The sequence below is a fragment of the Danio rerio genome, chromosome 18 (assembly GCF_052040795.2).
Source record: "Danio rerio strain M-AB ecotype USA chromosome 18, GRCz13ab, whole genome shotgun sequence".
Lineage (NCBI taxonomy): Eukaryota > Metazoa > Chordata > Actinopteri > Cypriniformes > Danionidae > Danio > Danio rerio.
The window spans coordinates 6,088,319-6,109,443 of NC_141038.1; the positions used below are offsets into that span (position 1 = coordinate 6,088,319).

Consider the following 21,125-nt stretch of genomic DNA (forward strand, 5'->3'; position numbering starts at 1 on the left):
TATCACCAGTATGGATGCCTAGAGTTCAAGTCAGAATTATTAGCCCTCCTGAAGAGACCACCCACTAAGGTAATGCACATGCTACTGTGATGGTTGGGTATAGGGTAGGTGGAGGTGTATGCAATTATAAACTACATAGTGGACCTTGTACTGCCTACTAAGGTAAGGTTGCGCCCATAATACTGTGACGGTTTAGGGTATAGGGGAGGTGTAGGCAATCGTCAACTACAAAGTGGACCCTGTACCGTATACTAAGGTAAGGTAGCGTGCATGCTACTGTGATGATTGGGTTTAGGGTAGGGGAGGTGTAGGTGATCGTCAACCACAAAGTGGACCTTGTACCACCCACTAAGGTAGCGCCCATGCTATTGTGACGGTTGGATTTAGGGTAGGGGGAAGTGTATGGGATTGTCAACTACAAAGTGGATCTTGTACCGCCCACTAAGGTAAGGTAATGCTCATGCTACTGTGATGGTTGGATTTAGAGTAGGGGGAGGTGTAGGCGATCACCAACTACATAGTGGACCTTGTACCAAATACTAAAGTAAGGTAGCAAGCATGCTACTGTGATGGTTAGGTATAGGGTAGGAGGAAGTGTAGGTGATCGTCAACTACATAGTGGACCTTGTACCGTATACTAAAGTAAGGTAGCGTGCATGCTACTGTGATGGTTGGGTTTAGGGTAGGAGGAAGTCTAGGCGATCGTCAACTACATAGTGGACCTTGTATCGCCCACTAAGGTAAGGTAGCGCCCATACTAATGTGACGGTTGGGTTTAGGGTAGTGGGAGGTGTAGGATATTGTAAACTATTGAGTGGACATTGTACCACCCATTAAGGTATCGCTCATGCTACTGTAATGATTGGGTTTAGGGTAGGGGAGGTGTAGGTGATCGTCAACCACAAAGTGGACCTTGTACCACCCACTAAGGTAAGGTAGTGCCCATGCTGCTGTGACAGTTGGATTTAGAGTAGGGGAAGGTGTAGTCAATCGTCAACTATGTAGTGGACCTTGTACCACCCACTAAGGTAGTGCCTATGCTATTGTGACGGTTGGATTTAGGGTAGGGGGAAGTGTATGGGATTGTCAACTACAAAGTGGATCTTGTACCGCCCACTAAGGTAAGGTAAAGCTCATGCTACTGTGATGGTTGGATTTAGAGTAGGGGGAGGTGTAGGTGATCCTCAACTACATAGGGGACCTTGTACCGTATACTAAGGTAAGGTAGCATGCATGCTACTGTGATGCTTAGGTTTTGGGTAGGAGAAATTTTAGGCGATCGTCAACTACAAAGATGACCTTGTACCACCCACTAAGGTAGCGCCCATGCTACTGTGACGGTTGGGTTTAGGGTAGGGGGAGGTGTAGGCGATCGTCAACTACATAGTGGACCTTGTATCGCCCACTAAGGTAAGGTAGCGCCCATACTAATGTGACGGTTGGGTTTAGGGTAGGGGGAGGTGTAGGCTATCGTCAACTATGTAGTGGACCTTGTACCACCCATTAAGGTATCGCTCATGCTACTGTAATGATTGGGTTTAGGGTAGGGGAGGTGTAGGTGATCGTCAACCACAAAGTGGACCTTGTACCACCCACTAAGGTAAGGTAGTGCCCATGCTGCTGTGACAGTTGGATTTAGAGTAGGGTAAGGTGTAGGCAATCGTCAACTATGTAGTGGACCTTGTACCACCCACTAAGGTAGCGCCCATGCTATTGTGATGGTTGGATTTATTATTTATTTTTTTAGGGGGAAGTGCATGTGATTGTCAACTACAAAGTGGATCTTGTACCGCCCACTAAGGTAAGGTAAAGCTCATGCTACTGTGATGGTTGGATTTAGAGTAGGGGAAGGTGTAGGTGATCCTCAACTACATAGGGGACCTTGTACCGTATACTAAGGTAAGGTAGCATGCATGCTACTGTGATGCTTGGGTTTTGGGTAGGAGGAATTTTAGGCGATTGTCAACTACATAGAGGACCTTGTATCGCTTACTAAGGTAATGCTCATGCTACTGTGATGGTTGGGTTTAGGGTAGAAGGAAGTGTAGGTGATCCTCAACTACATAGTGGACCTTGTACCGCCCACTAAGGTAAGGTAGCGCCCATGCTACTGTGACAGTTGGGTATAGGGTAGGAGGAGGTGTAGGCTATCGTCAACTATGTAGTGGACCTTGTACCGCCCACTAAGGTAATGCTCATGCTACTATGACAGTTAGGTTTAGGGTAGGGTAGTTGTGTAGACTATTGTCAACTACGTAGTGAACCTGGTCAACTACATCATCAAGCTGCGGGTTGCAGCAAGGACTGTCTTGTTGTATGTGGGTAACTTGAGTCCAACCCTCTGTAGCAAAGTCCTAAATTCGCCTCTACTTTTGACAACAAAAGTCTCTCTCTCTCTTAAATTTCTGTCATTTTCTTTGTGTTGCATCTGACTGGCATAAAGCAGTTTAAGATTAATAAGTAATTATGTTGTCAAAACAGGCCTTTTCTCTTGAATTGCACTGTTGTGCGTCGATTTCTGTCTGCTCTTTTCTCTCTAAACTCAACATTTTGGCTATTAGCATAATTCTTATTACTCGACATGAGGCAGATCTGTGCATTGTTCTCATTACAGAGCTGGAGCCTCTTTAATGTGTGCGATCGCCGCTCTGATGTGTGCAGAAACAATTAGCCGCGATTCGCTCCAGTCTCCATTCAGTAATGACGCCGGGATTTGACTGGCAGAGTAAAAGCGGGAATCATGTCGTCTGAGAGGAAATGAGTAAACATGAGAGGATTGAAGACAAGGAGGTGGAGAGAAGATGGAGTGAAGCTGTGATGAGGGTTTTTAGAAAAGACGAGTGTAATTTGTTGATTGTTTTTTTCACTTTAAGCTACACTGCAAAAAATGCTTTTCTTACTTAGATTTTTTGTCTTGTTTCTAGTCCAAATATCTAACAATTCCTAAATCAAGAAGAATTTTCTAGACAAGCAAAACATACTGTCTTGTTTTAAGAAATAATATGCCAATTTTTAAGTGAGTTTTTCCGTAAAACAAGCAAAATAATCTGCCAATGGGGTAAGCAAAATAATCTTACGTCAAAAGAAAAAACAAGATTAATTTGCTTACCCCATTGGCAGATTATTTTGCTTGTTTTACGGAAAAACTCACTTAATATTGGCATTTTATTTCTCAAATCAAGACAATTTGTTTTGCTTGTCTAGAAAATCATTCTTAATATAAGAAATTTTAGATATTTAGACTAGAAATAAGACAAAAAATCTAAACAAGAAAAGCATTTTTTGCAGTGTAAAGTTTGTTTTAGTTGTGTTGGTCACTGAGTTTTGCTTTTAGCTTTTTCGTTTGATTACATTAAATAACAGAGGTGTCGCTTTAAAAATGCACAGATCCATAACAAAAGCATTCGATGGCTTTAATTTTTAAGCTCAATGAAAACAAAAATAGCAGTTTAAAAGAAAACCCACCAAGATCAACATGTTTAGATGTTTTTATTATTATTATTATTATTATTATTATTATTATTATTATTATGTGTATATGTTTTTTCAAACACGCAACCAAAACCCAGTGTCCACTTTCTTTGAATTCGTTTGTGAAACAGCATCTATTTATCACTATGTAGTGCGTCTGACAGTGACACACCGCTAAATGAACTGAATGTTTTGAGGTTTGCGTAGGAGGAGCAACATTGCCCGTAACCGAAATAAAGGGAATCCCGTTTTTATATTTATTTCATAGTGTTTTCATGCCAAAATAAAGTAAAAGCACGGAACTTATTCACATTTAAGAGCAAGGGGCGTCCCCTAGTGGTTTGGGGGTATGGGTTGCGTATAGTGAGGATCGTTTTTTTAATGTTTATTGCCTACCTTCATAGAAATGTTAAAAATACGGAATAAAATTTGGAAAATACCTTTATGGGATTATAGCAGGATGGAATTGTAAAATACAGTAAAGAACGGGAGGATTGTCAGATTGTATTGATGGTAGGCTATCATTTTTTTTGTAGCAATAATTGATGAATATTTTATCCTCATATGGTGTCATCACATTATTGACAGTATTGATGAATAAGATAAAGAATTACATCACCCAAAAATTTAATTATTCTATGATTTACTCACCCTCAGGGCATCCTAGGTGTTGATCACTGTCTTCTTCCAGTCGATTCCAATCTGAGTTGTTTGTTGGTTTGTTTTTTTTGTTTTTTTTATTAAGATCAGCTGGTCTGTCTGTAGCAGCACAGTGACGCAGTGGGTTGCACAATTGCCTCACAATTGCTGGTTTGAGCCCCGGCCAAGTCATGTGGTCCAAAAACAAGTCCAAAACATGTGGTATAGGTGAATTGAGTAAGTTAAATTGTCCGTATAGTGCATGAGTGCGAATGAGTGTGTATGGATGTTTCCCAGTGATGGGTTGCAGCTGGAAGGGCATCCGCTGCATAAAACAAGTGCTGGATAAGTGGGTGGTTCATTCTGCTGTGGTGAACCCAGATTAATAAAGGGACTGAGCCAAAAAGAAAATGAATGAATGAATGAATGAATGAATGAATGAATGAATGAATAAATGAATGAATGAATGATCTGTCTGTGAGTTGACATGAGCAGTCTGCTGATGGATCGACTGATCCACGCAGCTTAAAAATGTTCCAATTTCCCTGTGTCTGTGTTTGCATTTGGCGAACAACGGTGAACTGCGGTGAACTGATGACCTTCATGGCTAATCACAGTCATACCTGTTGAGAAATTGAACACAATGATGTGTGCTTATGAAAACTAGGCCTATAAAAATCTTAATCAGATTAGTTTTTCAGCTAATATCTCTTAATAGAAAAACATTTAGAGATAATTACAAACACCAACACATATAAACATGGCAATATATATGTTTGGAAAATAAGTAACCTATTAATTTTCAAGTGTTTAGTGCAGTGATGAACACAACAATCTAAACATTCAACAAGTTGCAATAATAATCAAATATTCCGAGTATTTTGAAGTGCCCACGACATGTCAGCTCAGGGCGATATTTTTTCGCAACAACTGTGATTTAAATTTCACGAACCATTTCTTAAACAACACACTGACCTTTCAATACATCTCTGACATTTATTTGGCGAACAGTAGCAGATTTTTTCGTGTGTTGCTCTGTCGTTCTTCATCAAGGCTCTGTGTAGAAAGCATTTCAAGTGAGATGCAGTCCTCAGGGCGGACTATAAACACTAAAAGCTTAAAATTGATCAATAGTCATATATTTTGACATCTTATTTGACATATTTCTTGTTTTCTGGGAAAGTGTTTTGGTTAGTGATTTTTGTTGATTAACTTTTGTTTCTTACTTGATTCTTTCATAAATGTATGTGATATACACTCACCGGCCACTTTATTAGGTACACCTGTCTAACTGCTCGTTAACACAAATTTCTAATCAGCCAATCACATGGCAACAACTCAAAGCATTTAGGCATGTAGACATGGTCAAGATAATCTGCTGCAGTTTAAACCGAGCATGAGAATGGGGAAGAAAGGTGATTTAAGTGACTCTGACCGTGGCATGATTCTTGGTGCCAGACGGGCTGGTCTGAGTATTTCAGAAACTGCTGATCTACTGGGATTTTCACGCACAACCATCTCTAGGGTTTACAGAGAATAGTCAGAAAAAGAGAAAATATCCAGTGAGCCGCAGTTCAGTGTGCGCAAATGCCTTGTTGATGCCAGAGGAGAATGGCCAGACTAGTTCCAGCTCATAGAAAAGCAACAGTAACTCAAATATCCACTCGTTACAACCGAGGTCTGAAGAAGAGCATCTCTGAACACACAACATGTCCAACCTTGAGGTGGATGGGCTACAGCAGCAGAAGACCACATCGGGTGCCACTGATGTCAGCTAAAAACAGGAAACTGAGAATACAGTTTGCTCAGGCTCACCAAAACTGGACAATATAAGATTGGAGAAACATTGCCTGGTCGGATGAGTCTCGATTTCTGCTGCAACATTCGCATGGTAGAGTCAGACTTTGGCATCAACAACATGAAAGCATGGATCCATCCTGCTTCTGAGGAATATTTCCAGTACCTTCTTGAATCTATGCCACGAAGGATTAAGGCAGTTCTGTAGGCAAAAGTGGGTCCAACATGTTAGGTGTACCTAATAAAGTGGCTGGTGAGTGTATATACATGCACACCTACACAGATATACCAATACCTCAGAGTATTAGTAGATGGAATAATGCCTGATCACCCCTGATTCTTGAGATCGGACCAATACATTACTCACAAAATCATCTGTTCTTTCAAAAATGCACACAGTTTGACAGATTTCTGTACCAGCAGCAACCACATAAGAAAAGCCCATGTCCTGCAGCCGCTGTGACTGTGAGTTACTGTAATGTGTGAAGAAGTACATTAGTCCATTGTTTTACAAACCCGTGGCCACAGCCTGTGAATCAGCCTCATGCTGATCCCTCCATTGACTCACTCAGTTCAGCATGTGGTGGAGAATGAAGTGAAGCTGAACACACACGCACGCACACACATTCAGCACAGCCAGAACAATCAGAGTGCTGGAGGGCTCAGCTTCATTCTCCTGCAGGTGAAACAGTCAGCGGCTGCAGGACTGACAGGGTTTCAATGAGTTTTTCACTTCACTGATAAACAAGTAGAGATGGAGGTCCTCCGTCTGCTGAAATGACAGAGTGAGTGACGGTGTAAGATTTTTTAAAAAAGTAAATAATTGATGCCTGTAAACTTATAAATAAAGATAAACAGTTAATGTCAGAATTATTAGCCCCCCTGTATATTTTTCTCCAATTTCTGTTTAACGGAAAGAAGATTTTTTTCAACACATTTCTAAACATAATAGATTCAATAACTCATTTCTAATAACTGATTTATTTTATCTTTGCCGTGATGACAATAAGCAATATTTTGCTAGATTTTTTCAAGATACTAGTAATCAGCTTAAAGTGCAAAATAAAGGCTTAAAGGGCCATGAAACCCCCTCGTTTCAGCAGGCTGTTTTCACACCTCTACTTTGGAAAAAGTCAGAAAAGTGGGCGTGTCGAGCTCTGTTTAGGGGGGAGTGTCGGAGGAACTAAAGTGGGATGGTGTGGGAGTGTCTATTTGTGCACGCGCGAGTTTCAGAGTCAAAATACACACCCACACAGACAGGAGAAAGTGATGGTGTTTAACCTACATGGACATCTGTAGTCGAATTATTTGCCAAATTATTAAATGTTGGACTTTAACTGCAGTTTGACTCTTTCATTCAGGGAATTCATTCATGCCCCTCGCGACAAACGAGATATTTGATTCGAGGAACTGATCTAAGCGTGTATTTTTCATGCAATGTTTGATACCGCACGGCGAATGAGAGAAAAAACCCTCCGCATTTCCCGGAAACTTAGATGCTTAATCAGAAAGCTGCGTGTGTTATTCCGGTCACAAAATGCGGTGCTAACATTTCTGCACTCAGTGCAATAGTTAACTTAATTCGATATGAACAAACTGAATAAACAAAGAGCACTGGTCGCTCACTTACCAAATCTGTAGAGACAGGACAATCACCAGCAACTAGAGCCGCGTCTATATGGAGAGAATACTACAAGCGAATCCAGATTTCAGCGTTTGCAGATGAGAACAGCTCTCAGGTAAACAATAATCCTCCTTAGACACGTAAGTTATTGTTGTCGAGCGTCGCGTACACTGTAATCCACACGTGATCCAGATAAGCTCTCACAGAGGGCAATTGAAAACGAAACTCAACGGCACCAAACTATTAAAGCAACACTTCACGCTTGTTTTGCCAACACAACGTGGCGTCTTTGTGGTGTAAGCACGGTGACACAAATGAATATTAATGAAGTTGCACAATAGAGCGCGCTGATTGGTTTGAACCAAGCCTTACTCATGCATTAATGTATCACACTGTAAGACGTAATAAGACACACTCTGGCACAGACGTCCAGTCTGCACGCTGGAATACAGGCTATTATGTCATGACCGTGACGCAGCTTCAAAAATTCGTTTCGAACCGGAAGTACGAATTTGCTTAAAATAACGCAAAAACAACCAATTTACACTTTTTAGTGAAATATAGGTGTCCTAATAGTGTTTTTAGCAGTGTGGGACACATATACGACTGTCAACAGCTCAAAAAATGTGTTTTGGTGTTTCGTGACCCTTTAACTAGGTTCATCAGGCAAGTCATTGTATAATGATGGTTTGTTCTGTAGACAATAGAAACAAAATATTGCTTAACCCTCTGGGGTCTGAGGGTGTTTTGGGGCTCTGGAGAAGTTTTGACATGCACTGACATTTGTGTTGTTTTCAGTATCTTAAAAACATATGCATGGCTAAAGTGTGATAACACTGTAAACAGCACAAGTCGGGCTACAATAATACCTAAGCAGTATGTTTGTATGTGTTTGTGTTTTTGAGAAAGAAACGTTTATGCGTGGTTAGTTTAATAGTTTGTCGGAATGACACATACCAACATTACTCTCATTACTGAGCAAATTCGGAGTACTTCTTGTCTACTTTAGCTCTCTTTGCCGCTGGTCCTTACCTCCGTTGTTTTCACATCTGGATTTACATATGAAGCGCGCTTACTGAGAGGCGGGACCACGCTGCTGTAATGAGGCGATATAGTTGAATCCGTACAGTCCTTACTTTTATACGGATTACATAAAAAGAGATAATTTGTTTTCGAGTTGAATTGGTTAATGCAAAAGTAGACATATCAAGCTTTATGTAGATGTCATAAATCATCATCTTCGTTGACTATTTGCCGAGTTTCCTTTCATTTTAGTGACGTGTTTTTCTGACCACAGTCTGCTCGCGCCTCAGACGCTTGTAATAACAATGCACCGTGGGCGTGGTCGCATTAAAACTAATGAGATCAGACTGAGAATCTAGACATAGCGTTGGTTTCATACCGATTACTTTATCAAGCATTTATCAATTGTTTTCAACATACAAAGCTGCGTTTAAAAGTAGACACTTTAAGCTTTCTAGAAATACATGTCTCATCTGTGTGCGTTTTGTGTTCGCAGAGTAGTAGCGCATTTTACCGACGAGTTTCTAAAAGCAGATCACGGAGAGAAAAAAGACAGAATACCTACACTTTTTGTTTTCCTTATTTTGCAAAAGCACACACGTTTGTTGTTGTTGTGAGTGTACACAACAAAAAGTAGACACATAACAGATTTAATTGATGTATTGATCTTATCTGTACGATCAAAACTGAAAGTGTTATTTAAGTTCATTTCAGCAGTTTGACGCCACCACAGGTCAAAACGCGTATACGCGGTCTTCGACCCCAGAGGGTTAAGGGGGCTAACATTATAGACCCTAAAACAGTAAAAAAAATAAAAATAAAAAAAATTTGTAATAAAAAACTGCTTTTATTCTAGCCGAAATAAAACAAATAAGATTTTTTTTCCAGAAGAATTTTTTTTAGAAAATACTGTGAGAAATTGCTAGCTCTGTTAAACATCATTTGAGAAATATTTAAAGAGCCCATATTATACATGAAATAGGTTCATATCTCGGTTGTAAGGGTCTCCAACAACAGTTTAAAACGCATGCAAGGTCAAAAAACACTTTCATGGTCTTGTAATCTGCATTTATTTTTACCTAATTATCCCAGCGACTCCTGTATGAATCGTCCAGTGATTCATTTGTTCCCAAACCCCTCCTTAGCGCGAAGCTAATCTGCACTGATTGGACCAATGACAGCCTGTTGCGATTGGTCGACTGCCTTCAGTCAGAGAGTGAAATGGCCAATAGCTAGTCAGCAATATAAAAGTAATTACAGTTCAAACACGCTCGCTAGTGTAGGCGTGGATTTTAGCTGCCAGTGGGTCAATGTAAATACAGACTATGGACTTGAAAATTCAGACGATTAACTATTTTATTGAGCAAAAACTCCAAAAACAGTTGAGGAGATCTCCTAGCTTCTCACTCTGCTCTTTTCATAGACACACACACACACATATTGCACACACACACACACACAAGCACTTAACCCTGCTCCGGATGACAACGCGCGCTTGCGCGCACACACACACACACACACACACACACAAACACACACACCTCCGGACGACAGCGCACGCACACACAGACACACACACTACTCGTCCACGGAGCTCCGTTAACAAAGCAGCACGCGTCACGTTTTTAACGTGACTTTGCACGCGATAAGAGAATATAGCCAGTTAACCTGATACAGTACACGCGGTTACAAGTAACAAATCACAACTAAATACATTTGCAAGCCAGAGTCAACGAGGCAACTTTAATCGCACGTACTTACACTTGAGAAATGGAGGAAGAAAAATCCATCCTGACGTCCAGCATTAAGTTACTCTTTACTGATCCTTCCTTTAACAAACGCTGATGAAGTATTCTTTGTAGCATGTAGTTTCCAGAAGTTTCCAGTAGTTTCCAACTGCTTGGTTATTATGCTGAGGTTTCATCTTTGGGTAGAGACTCAATATATCCATCTGCAGTGTGACTTCAATCGACCGGCATGTTTGTGTGTGTGTGTGTGTGTGTGTGTGTGTGTGTGTGTGTGTGTGTGTGTGTGTGTGTGTGTGTGTGTGTGTGTGTGTGTGTGTGTGTGTGTGTCTGGGTTTCTGCGTCAGAGGGCGGGGCCTCAGGTTTGAAATCTCCTGGGTTTGCACGTGCACGTGAATAACTTGGTTTCGTTCGTACGTCATGGCAAAACACCTAATGACTCGGTATCAAGACGACTCGTTTGAAGCACTATGAGTCGACTCTTTTATAGATGAATCAACAGTTTTAAACACTGTACACTAACAGATTTAAGCCTTAGCTAGATACTTTACTTCACTTAGAGCTGTGTTACACACTACATGGAGGGGAATTTTTTAAAAACCCATAATATGGGCTCTTTAAAAAAGGATTACAAATTACAGGAGGGAGAATAACAACTCTATATGGTAACAGTTTAGTTTAAGTAACAACTCCCACTATTAACTAACTAGCTTATGATCTGCTTGTCGTAATTCGACTTCTCATCAATTAGAAATTATTAGACAAGAGGTTTTGAATATCAGAAAATAGACTTTATTCTCCATAATAAAGCCGAGAAAGAGCAGAGCAGACCTCATAGCATTCTCCTCCTGCTCCTTCTAAAGTCTCTTCTGCTCCTCCTAAAGTATCTGTGTTCTCCATAATCTTTATACAGGTAATTTGACACACCCTGTAACGTGGAGACTGACATGGAGGGATCCATTTTGCAGTATTTATTAGACACAGTTCAAACACAAACATCCAACACGCACTAAAGTGCGAACTCACATCAACAGTATTCAATAAAGATCGTGGGGCTGGCGGCTGACAGACACAGAGTGGTTTACCAGGCATAGATAAGTGGCAGGCGGCGTGGTTCAGAGTCCGTATAACAAGCGTGGGTCAAGGGCAGGCAGAAGGCAACTCAGAGTCAGAAACAGTCCGGGGTAATGCACAGAAGATCAGGCAGGGAATAACGCTCAGAAATGTTGGCCGTGGCTGAACAAGACTTCGCAATGAACTAGTGTTAGAGTGTGGCTTATATAGGGAGTGTGGGTCGTTAACGGGATTCAGTTCAGGTGTGTGCACAATCAGTCTAGGTGGATGATGTAATGCTTAGAAGTCCGGGGATGGCGGCCTCTGCTGGCCAGCGAGGGGAATGACTGGGACCGAGTCGGTGACACACCCTTAGGTGTCTCTTTAACTTTTAACCATTTTAGGATAGATTTTTACTCTAGGTGGTCCTGCTATTCTTGGCTCTCCGCCAGCTTGCTATGGTCAGCGAGATGTCACAGGTCTGTGTCAGCAAAGTATAGATGCAACTTATGCAAAGGAACTAAGTGTTTACATACATTGTTATGATAGGATAATAACTTGATAATATGTTACTCATTCTAACTTCTGACACATATAGCTTCATACAAGTACTTAACATATGTAATCAGTGCTTTACATATTCAGTTATTCTACACAATCAGTCACTCAGCCTTCTCCTAGTGTTGCTCCTGTGCAGGCAAACTCATCTTACACAGTATTTTTAACACACGCTGGCATGTTTGCTGCAAACACTACATACATTTTGAGAAGAGAAAATTAGCTGCTTTACACTTAGAAAATACTTCACACAGAGAGAATAAAATCTTCTTCATTATCCCTTACAAAAAACAACTGCAGTAAAGTGAAGTAAAACTGCAGTACAACAGCAGTATATAGATGTAAAATTAAGTACCATTGCAAAATTGCAATACAATGCAGTATAAACACAGTTCAGATATAGTACAATAAAGTTCAACAGCAGTATAAGTTGCAGTAAACTGAAGTAAAAACAAGTAAACTCCATCTTTACTGCACTTGTGCTGCTGTAGTCTAACATGCCAATGGTGTGATAAGAACTGTACTGCACTTGTGTTCCAAGCGTTTTGCTCTTGGAAGTGCTCTTCTGCTGTTGTAGCCCATCTGCCTCAATGTTGGACGTGTTGTGTGTTCAGAGATGCACTTCTGCATTCTTCAGTTGTAATAAGTGGTTATTTGAGTTACTGCTTTTCTATCAGCTGGCCATACTTCACTGACCTCTGGCATCAACAAGGTTTTGGGCATTTCAGACCATTCTCTGTAAACCCTAGAGATGGTTGTGCGTGAAAATCCCAGTAGAATCAGCAGGTTCTGAAATACTCAGACCTGCCTGTCTGGCACCAACAACCATGCCACGTACAAAGTTACTTAAATCACCTTTCTTCCCCATTCTGATGCTCGGTCTGAACTGCACCAGATCGTCTTGACCATATCCACATGCCTAAATACATTGAGTTGCAGCCATGTGATTGGCAGATTAGAAGTTTGCATTAACAAGCAGTTGGATAGTTGTACCTAATAAAGTGGCCGGTGAGTGTATTTTCCAAAATTGGCTTATCAACATATGCATCTGAAATTGGACGTGTTAATAAATCACTTCAACTGGCCACTTCATAGTTTAGTTGATGGATGAATGTAAACAGGGAGAATGAGAGAAAAATAATTGAATACAATAAAATAGGGTCAGTGTTGATTTTCTTTTCATCAGCAAAAAAAAAACAAAAGTACCAAACCCCATTCCAAAGCACCAGCTGGGAAAGCCACCTGTCTGGAAACATGTTTTCTTTTTAGTTTAGATGCTCCGTAATTTTAGAATGTGTTCTGCCTCGGTGAGTACTATACTGAGAGGCTCACAGCAACATAAATAATACAAAACGCTTAGAAAAGATCTCGCTCAGGATTGGCAAAGGCTCAGGCTTCTCACACCTTTTGTTTTTGGCAGGTTGGCACCTTGGTGATGCGTAGGACAGTCAGTATGGGACTGTAATTGGCTGTGCGTCGTGACATCGACTCGGCTGCTATCCAGAAAGAGAGAAAGAGAAACACAGCCAAAACACCCACATCATTTCTCCAATCGCTAACATGCTGGAGAGCGGCTGAGAATAGTTTCATTAAAGTGATAGCTCACTTTAAAAATGGGGGGGAAACACGGTTAATTTATTCAGTATTAAATCATTCAAGATGGAGATAGTGTAGAGTAGTAGTTTTTTTTTTTGTTTGTTTTTTTCGTATAATCTTATAATCAGTAGTGAAAAGAGTACTGAAAAATCATACTTCAGTTATAAAGTACCTTTACTTGCCTAAAAATGTAGTGCAAGTAGAGTAAAATGATCTGTTGTAAATATTACTTAAGTATGTATAAAATAAATACCTTTCAAAAGTACTAGAAAGTAGTGAGTAGTACATGTAATAGGGTATATGCCGAAGCTTTTAATTTGCCAGTAACCTGGGTTAATTGTTTCCGGTGAACTGTATACAAATGCAAATTTGGTGCGTTTAAGGTCTGTTTTCTTTAAAAATCAGCGATCTCCACTGGCTGAGTGATATCCGATATTAAATGGGTCTCAGATTGTACAAGAAGCACTGCATTAAATTACATTTTCCCCCGCCATGTCTTTATGATATGAGCATTTATTTTAACCCAGTATATTCAATGGAGCTTCTGCGCTAGCCTGCCGATTCTGGCGGGCGCGTGCGAGCAAACGGCTTTTGTCTTGTTTTACGCTTGAGCAACTAAATGAATGCCAAAGTCTATTTAACTGATTGTATTTTAATGATACTGCAACATCGATGCTGTAAAAGGAACTGTATAAAGTGGAAAAAACTCACAATAACAGGTCACCGGAAGTTTATCAGTATGGGAAAAACACTAGCTCTGCATACACCTTATTTGTGGGTGTGTGTAAATTATAGGTGGGAATAGATACATTTTTTTAATCTAGATTAATCTCCCTGAAATCTTGAAATGAATCTAGATTAATCTAGATTTAAATGGCTCATTTGAATTCTGCCGAAGGCATTCAGAATTCAATTCAATTCACCTTTATTTGTAGCGCTTTTACAATGTAGATTGTGTCAAAGGAGCTTCACATAGAAGATCATAGTTAATTGAAACAGTGTAGTTCAGTTTTCAGTGTTTAAGTTCAGTTCAGTTTAGCTCAGTTCAGTGTGGTTTAATAATCACTACTGAGAGTCCAAACACTGAAGAGCAAATCCATCGATGCCCAGCCCTACAGATCCCGAACCATGCAAGCCAGTGGCGACAGCGGCGAGGAAAAAAACTTCACCAATTGACGAAAGTGAAGAATCAAAAAAACTTGAGAGAAACATGGCTCAGTTGGGCACGACTATTTTTCCTCTGGCCAAACGTCTTGTACAGAGCTGCAGTCAAGGTGCCGGAGGCTGGTAGCTGGACCTCTGCGTAGACTCGTCAGTCCCTGGTGCGTCACAGGAATCCGTCTCATGCTCTCCATTCCTCCATGACCACCACAGTAGCTGCTCAGGATACGGCCTGGTCCAGGATATGAAAACCTTGGGATCATCTCATCGCTGGTCTTGGATCGAATCTGTGGCACTGCATAGTCTGAGAGCCTCGGGATGAGTATCCCCAGGCGGAAATAGAGAATAAAGAGAATAATTAGTGAGCTGCTGTTCATAGTGTGTATAAATGAGATGCAGAAACCTGCGTGGAGCAAATTTATGTATCATACCGCTAAGTGATGCACTGATATGCTTTACTAAAAAGATAGGTCTTTAATCTAGTTTTGAATTAGGAGAGTGTGTCTGAGCCTCTGACATTACCAGGAAGGCTATTCCAGAGTTCAGGAGCCATAAATGAGAAGAATATGTGTGCTACACAAATAATAACTAAGCCAGGTGGCGATTAAACCAGGGGCTCATCTCCTGTTTCCAAAATGCATCACAAACTGCTTGAGAAACTGTTCTATGATAAATGGTGATGAAAATATATGATGTTCAATAAGATGTACTTGTGTTTACTAACTGTTTATTCTGTTAAACATGACTTTTGAACTGTAGGCCTACATGAGCTCCAAAGAGCCATTTTTGATTACCTTTTGGTTTTTACTGTATGTGTTGTTTTCGTTTTGTATGTGTTGTTTTTGTTTTGTATCTGTTGTTTTTGATTTTGTTTTGTTGTGTTTTGTATGTGTTGTTTTTGTTTTGTTCTGTGTTGTATGTTTTGTTTTGTTTTGTATGTATTGTATTTGTTTTGTATGTGTTTTTTTGTTTAGTTTTGTATGTTTTGTTTTTGTTTTGTTTTGTTTTTATTTTGTTGTATGCTTTATGTTTTGTTCTGTTGTGTTTTGTATGTTTTGTTTTGTTGTGTTTTGTATGTGTTGTTTTCGTTTCGTTGTGTGTTGTATGTTTTGTTTTGTTGTGTTTTGTATGTGTTGTTTTTGTTTTGTTGTGTGTTGCATGTTTTGTTTTGTTTTGTATGTGTTGTTTTCGTTTTGTATGTATTGTATTTGTTTTGTATGTGTTTTTTTAGTTTTGTATCTGTTGTTTTTGTTTTGTTTCGTTTTGTTGTGTTTTGTATGTGTTGTTTTTGTTTTGTTGTGTGTTGTATGTTTTGTTTTGTTGTGTTTTGTAAATGTTGTTTTTGTTTTGTTGTGTGTTGTATGTTTTGTTTTGTTGTGCTGTATGTGTTGTTTTTGTTTTGTTGTGTGTTGCATGTTTTGTTTTGTATGTGTTGTTTTTGTTTTGTATGTATTGTATTTGTTTTGTATGTGTTTTTTTAAATTTTGTATCTGTTGTTTTTGTTTTGTTTCGTTTTGTTGTGTTTTGTATGTGTTGTTTTTGTTTTGTTGTGTGTTGTATGTGTTGTTTTTCTTTTGTTTCGTTTTGTTTTTGTTTTGTTGTGTGTTGTATGTTTTGTTTTGTTGTGTTTTGTATGTGTTGTTTTTGTTTTGTTGTGTGTTGTATGTGTTGTTTTTCTTTTGTTTCGTTTTGTTTTTCTTTTGTTGTGTGTTGTATGTTTTGTTTTGTTGTGTTTTGTATGTGTTGTTTTTGTTTTGTTTTGTTTTTGTTTTGTTGTGTGTTGTATGTTTTGTTTTGTTGTGTTTTGTATGTGTTGTTTTTGTTTTGTTTTTGTTTTGTTGTGTGTTGCATGTTTTGTTTTGTTTTGTTTTGTATGTGTTGTTTTCATTTTGTATGTATTGTATTTGTTTTGTATGTGTTTTTTAGTTTGGTATCTGTTGTTTTTGTTTTGTTTTGTTTTGTATGCGTTGTTTTGTATGCATTATTTTTGTTTAGTATGTGTTGTTTTGTTTTGTTTTATTTTTAAAGCCCATAGTATTGTCCAAATTGTCTAGGTGGTCATTTCAGATAACATGCCTGCAATTAGAATTTATGTTTAACTGGACATAAACATTATTTTTGTTTCCATTTCTCTAATGCTTGCTGAATCATTTGTGAGTAATCCATGTGTTCAAAAGAAAATCAGGAGTTTAAACTGAAAAGGCTATAAAATTCATGCTAATGTTTTGTTCATTGTTGTTGAGTAACTGAGGCACAAGCTGTAAAGACTCCGCCCTCTTCTAGAAAGGAGGCGGGCAGCAGCAGCTCATTTGCATTTAAAGAAACAACACTTTTTTTTGCTATCACCAAAAATATTCAGCTAAAATTTCATAAACGCATTCTGAGAAAAGGAGGCTTATATTACAACCTGTAAGAAGGTATGTTATGGCCCCTTTTAGTGCACTTACTTGTGTGTTTATGTCTTATTGACACTTAAGCCATTACTATGGTATATATTCCTAATATTAGCCGCACACTATCATCTGTTTTACTGTAATATCCTTGTATCCAGCATAATTGCAGCAATATATACAAACAACATCAGAGGAAACACGTACACCAGTTTTATGAAAGCAATAAACCACCGGAAGCTGTCAGATGATTTTACGTGTTGAAACTAATAATGTCCAGTCTGTCAAGGAGAAAGCAAAACAAGTTGCAGGATGATGTGTTTGTGAACGTATGATTGTTCATGTGCTTTTTTTCTGCAGAGCTTGAGAACAGAAGAGCTGAAGCGCAGCTGAAATCAGCACATCTGAGGTGTAGACTCAAATGCTGGATTAAATCAACAGATTTACTTCAGGATGACGCAGAAAAGGGTCACGGAGTGCTGAAAATTACTGAGTGCTGATGGATGACACTAACCGGGTGTCACAGACAAAATCTACAGCTCACAGATGCAATAAACCAAAGGTAAAGAAGGGTAAATACTGTGATTTAGACAGTGATGAGAGAATGGAAACCCAAAACATATCTGTCCATGTTCAATTAATTCTCTATAAGAGCAGATTTGTAGGATTTTAAACAGAGCAAGACAAGCAAGAGGAGAAAAATTGTTTAAATAAATATTTTTTAACATGGTTTAAGTTTTAGTGTTATTATCAGTAACACAAAGTTGTTTTGAAGTGTCACCAGATGTATTATTTAGTAAAGGAAGCATTATCACAGCCGTAATCATCTTTTAATATAATGACTTTATTCACTGTGTACTGAATGCAATCAAAGCCCATACTGGAGACAGCAGCAACAGAACTCTTTGGCATATTGACTAGAGTACTGAGTAAATTAAGAAACTTTTCAAGTTCTCCATCTAAGCATGTAGGTTCATTCTGTGTTTCTAAAAAAAGAAAAAAGTATATAAAAAAGTATCCTTTTTAATCTTTTTGTTTAATTTATTGATGTTCTATTTTAGATCAAACAAATGTTATCACAACTGTTTATTTATTTATGTTTTTGTTTGTTTGTTTAATTATTCATAAATTAATTAATCTACTATTCTAATTAAATAATTAATTAATTTATTTATTATTTTATTTATTAGTTCATTCATCAAATTATCATGATTTTTTTTTCATTTATTAAATTGTAGAAGATATTAATATAATAAAGCAAGTATTAACATTTTATAAAAACCCATTCATTAAGATTTTCAAGTGGTCAGTTATTTATTTGAAAAAAAAAACCTTGCTGTATATTAAATATATAAACATTGTGCTAAATATTAATTATTTATTTGTTTATTTATTTATTTACCAATATGTGTATAATTAATGCAATATTATTTAACTGTTTCATTATGATGATTTTTTCTTTAATTTTTTAAGAAATTGTAGAAGACATTTATGTAATATAAAGCAAATATAATACATTTTATAAAAACCCATACATAGAGAATTTCCAAGTCGTCAGTTATTTATTTATTTATTTATTTATTTATTTATTTATTTATTTATTTATTTATTTATTTATTTATTTATTTATTTATTTATTTGTTTATTTGTTTATTTATTTGTTTCTTTAAACTGCTGTTTATTAAATAAATAAACATTGTACTAAATATTTTCATAATAGTATGTTTTTTTTATTTACCAATATATGTATAATTAATAGAAAATTGTCTAAATGATAAAATGTTTTATGATAATTTTTTTTAATTAGAAATCATACAAGACATTTAAATATAATCATTTCTATATTATAATATTAACATTTCATGATAACCCATACACTGTGAAATTTCAAGTGGTCAGTTTTTTTTTTTTTTCAATGCTGTATAGTAAATAAATAAACATTGTGCTAAATATAATATATAAATTTATTTATTAATATATATTTACTTTTTTTACCAATATATGTATAAATAATGCAAAATTGTCTAATTGATAAAATTTGTTATTATGATGATATTTTTGAAGACATTGATATAATAAAGCAAATACTAACACTTCATAACAACCCATACATTGAGGATTTTTAAGTGGTCGGTTATTCATTTAAAAAAAAAAAAGCTATATATTAAATATATAAACATTGTGCTAAATATTTCCATAATAATATCCAGCATGATTATTTATTTATTTGTTTAGTTTAGTTTAGCTTATATGTTTGTTTGTTTGTTTTCTTGCATGGTTGCACGCTTGACTATTAGTTAGTTAATAACTTTAGTTAATAACTATTGTTGGTATACAAGCATAATTACAAGAACAAAGAATGAATTAATAAATTATTGCAAACATAAAGTAATATGTATCAAAAGAGAAATGAACATAGAAGTCTATAAATTACTACAAAATACTAATATGAAATAAATGCATCTATAAATCAGGTTCAAATATACCAATTTCCACAAAAATAAGGACCATTATGAATAACCCATCACCCAACCAGCATATCAGAATCATTCCTGAAGTTACTCTGGAGACTGATGGAATGACACTGAAAAATCAGCATTTGCTCAGAGGAAAAAATTACATTTTTGTACATAATCACACACAAATTTCTATGTAAAAATGCAATAATATATCGTAATTTTGCAGTATTTTTGTTAATATGTTTAGCTTCAGTATGCCAAACAATTAAAACGTTCACAAAATGCTAATTATCATGGGGAAAGACATATTTCTTATCTGAAATGCAGTTACTTGTTTTCATTAATTACTTGCCTAATTGCCTGTTCTTTTCTTGTTGATTTGGGAGTTCAACATGACCTGGACGTGTTTTGTGTGAGATTGAGCTGTGGTTTCTCTCTGTAGGTCATCATATCACGGCGTTCAGCTCTCTATAGCGACAGATGGTCTCCTTAAGATCCAAAATGGATCTTTTCCAGTGGTTCTCCGTTTTCCATCCTGCTCACATCATCAAGGTCAGAGCATGCAAATCACTTTCCATATCGGAACATATTGTTCAGATGGCTAATGAAAACATCGGGAAAACACAGCCACATTTAATATAACTATAATGGAGAGCAATTGACCTCTGTTACAATTTCTCAGAAATGTGAAGGTTTTCTTGGCGGAATAGAAAGAATATACAAACACTGAAAGTATTCCATTATTATGTTATGAGAGATTTTAATGAATGCTCCAACTGGTACATTCACCATCAGTGCATATCAGCACTGTTCAGATACACAGTCTATTATACTGCATAAAAATACATTTCAGTGTCATACACGTACAATAGTAACCATCAGCATGAATGTGAGTTGCTTTCCTAGTTGTACATTACATGCGTCATCTTCATTTAATCAACTGTTAAGGTTCCTAATTTTGTTAACGAGTCTCCTTGTGTAAGTTTACATACATTAAACATCAAAAAACATTTTTATTTTCTCACAATATCCATTGGAGCATCAATTATTTACTTGCAGTGTATGAAATGGTTGGTTTAAAGATATATATACATTTTTAAATCCGGTTTTATATACAGTTAAAGTCAGAGTTATTAGCCCCCCTTTGAATTTTTTTTTATATTTCCCAAATTATATTTAACAGAGCAAGGAAATTTTCACAGTATGTCTGATAATATTTTTTCTTCCGTGAGAAAGTCTTATTTGTTTTATTTCAGCAAGAATAAAAGCAGATTTATATTTTTTAAACACCATTTTAAGGTTAAAATTATTAGCCCCTTTAAGCTATATTTTTTTCGATAGTTTACAGAACAAACCATCGTTATACAATAACTGGCCTAATTACCCTAACCCTCATTTTCGGTTCCATCAATTTGGTTCAATTCGATATATTGGTACATCACAGTGCATTGACAATGCTTTCCATACACAATTTAATATTTTCTTTACAGCACAACAATTCTTGTATTAAAATATATTAATATATTTATATACTATTTGTTAGGGATGTAACGGTATCAGAATTTCATGGTACGGTAATACCCTCGGTATGAATGGAACGTTACGGTAT

At 37.2% G+C, this 21,125-nt stretch overlaps 1 long non-coding RNA gene across 2 annotated transcripts in view; it reads left to right on the plus strand.

Annotated features, from left to right (window-relative positions):
* Positions 1–21,125, plus strand: part of LOC141378800 (uncharacterized) — a 100,356-nt gene that overhangs the window by 55,691 nt on the left and 23,540 nt on the right. For both annotated transcript variants that reach the window (XR_015514665.1, XR_015514666.1), the window contains 2 exons: positions 17,418–17,619; positions 19,959–20,068. This is a non-coding gene — a long non-coding RNA (uncharacterized LOC141378800). The remainder of the gene's footprint in view (positions 1–17,417; positions 17,620–19,958; positions 20,069–21,125) is intronic.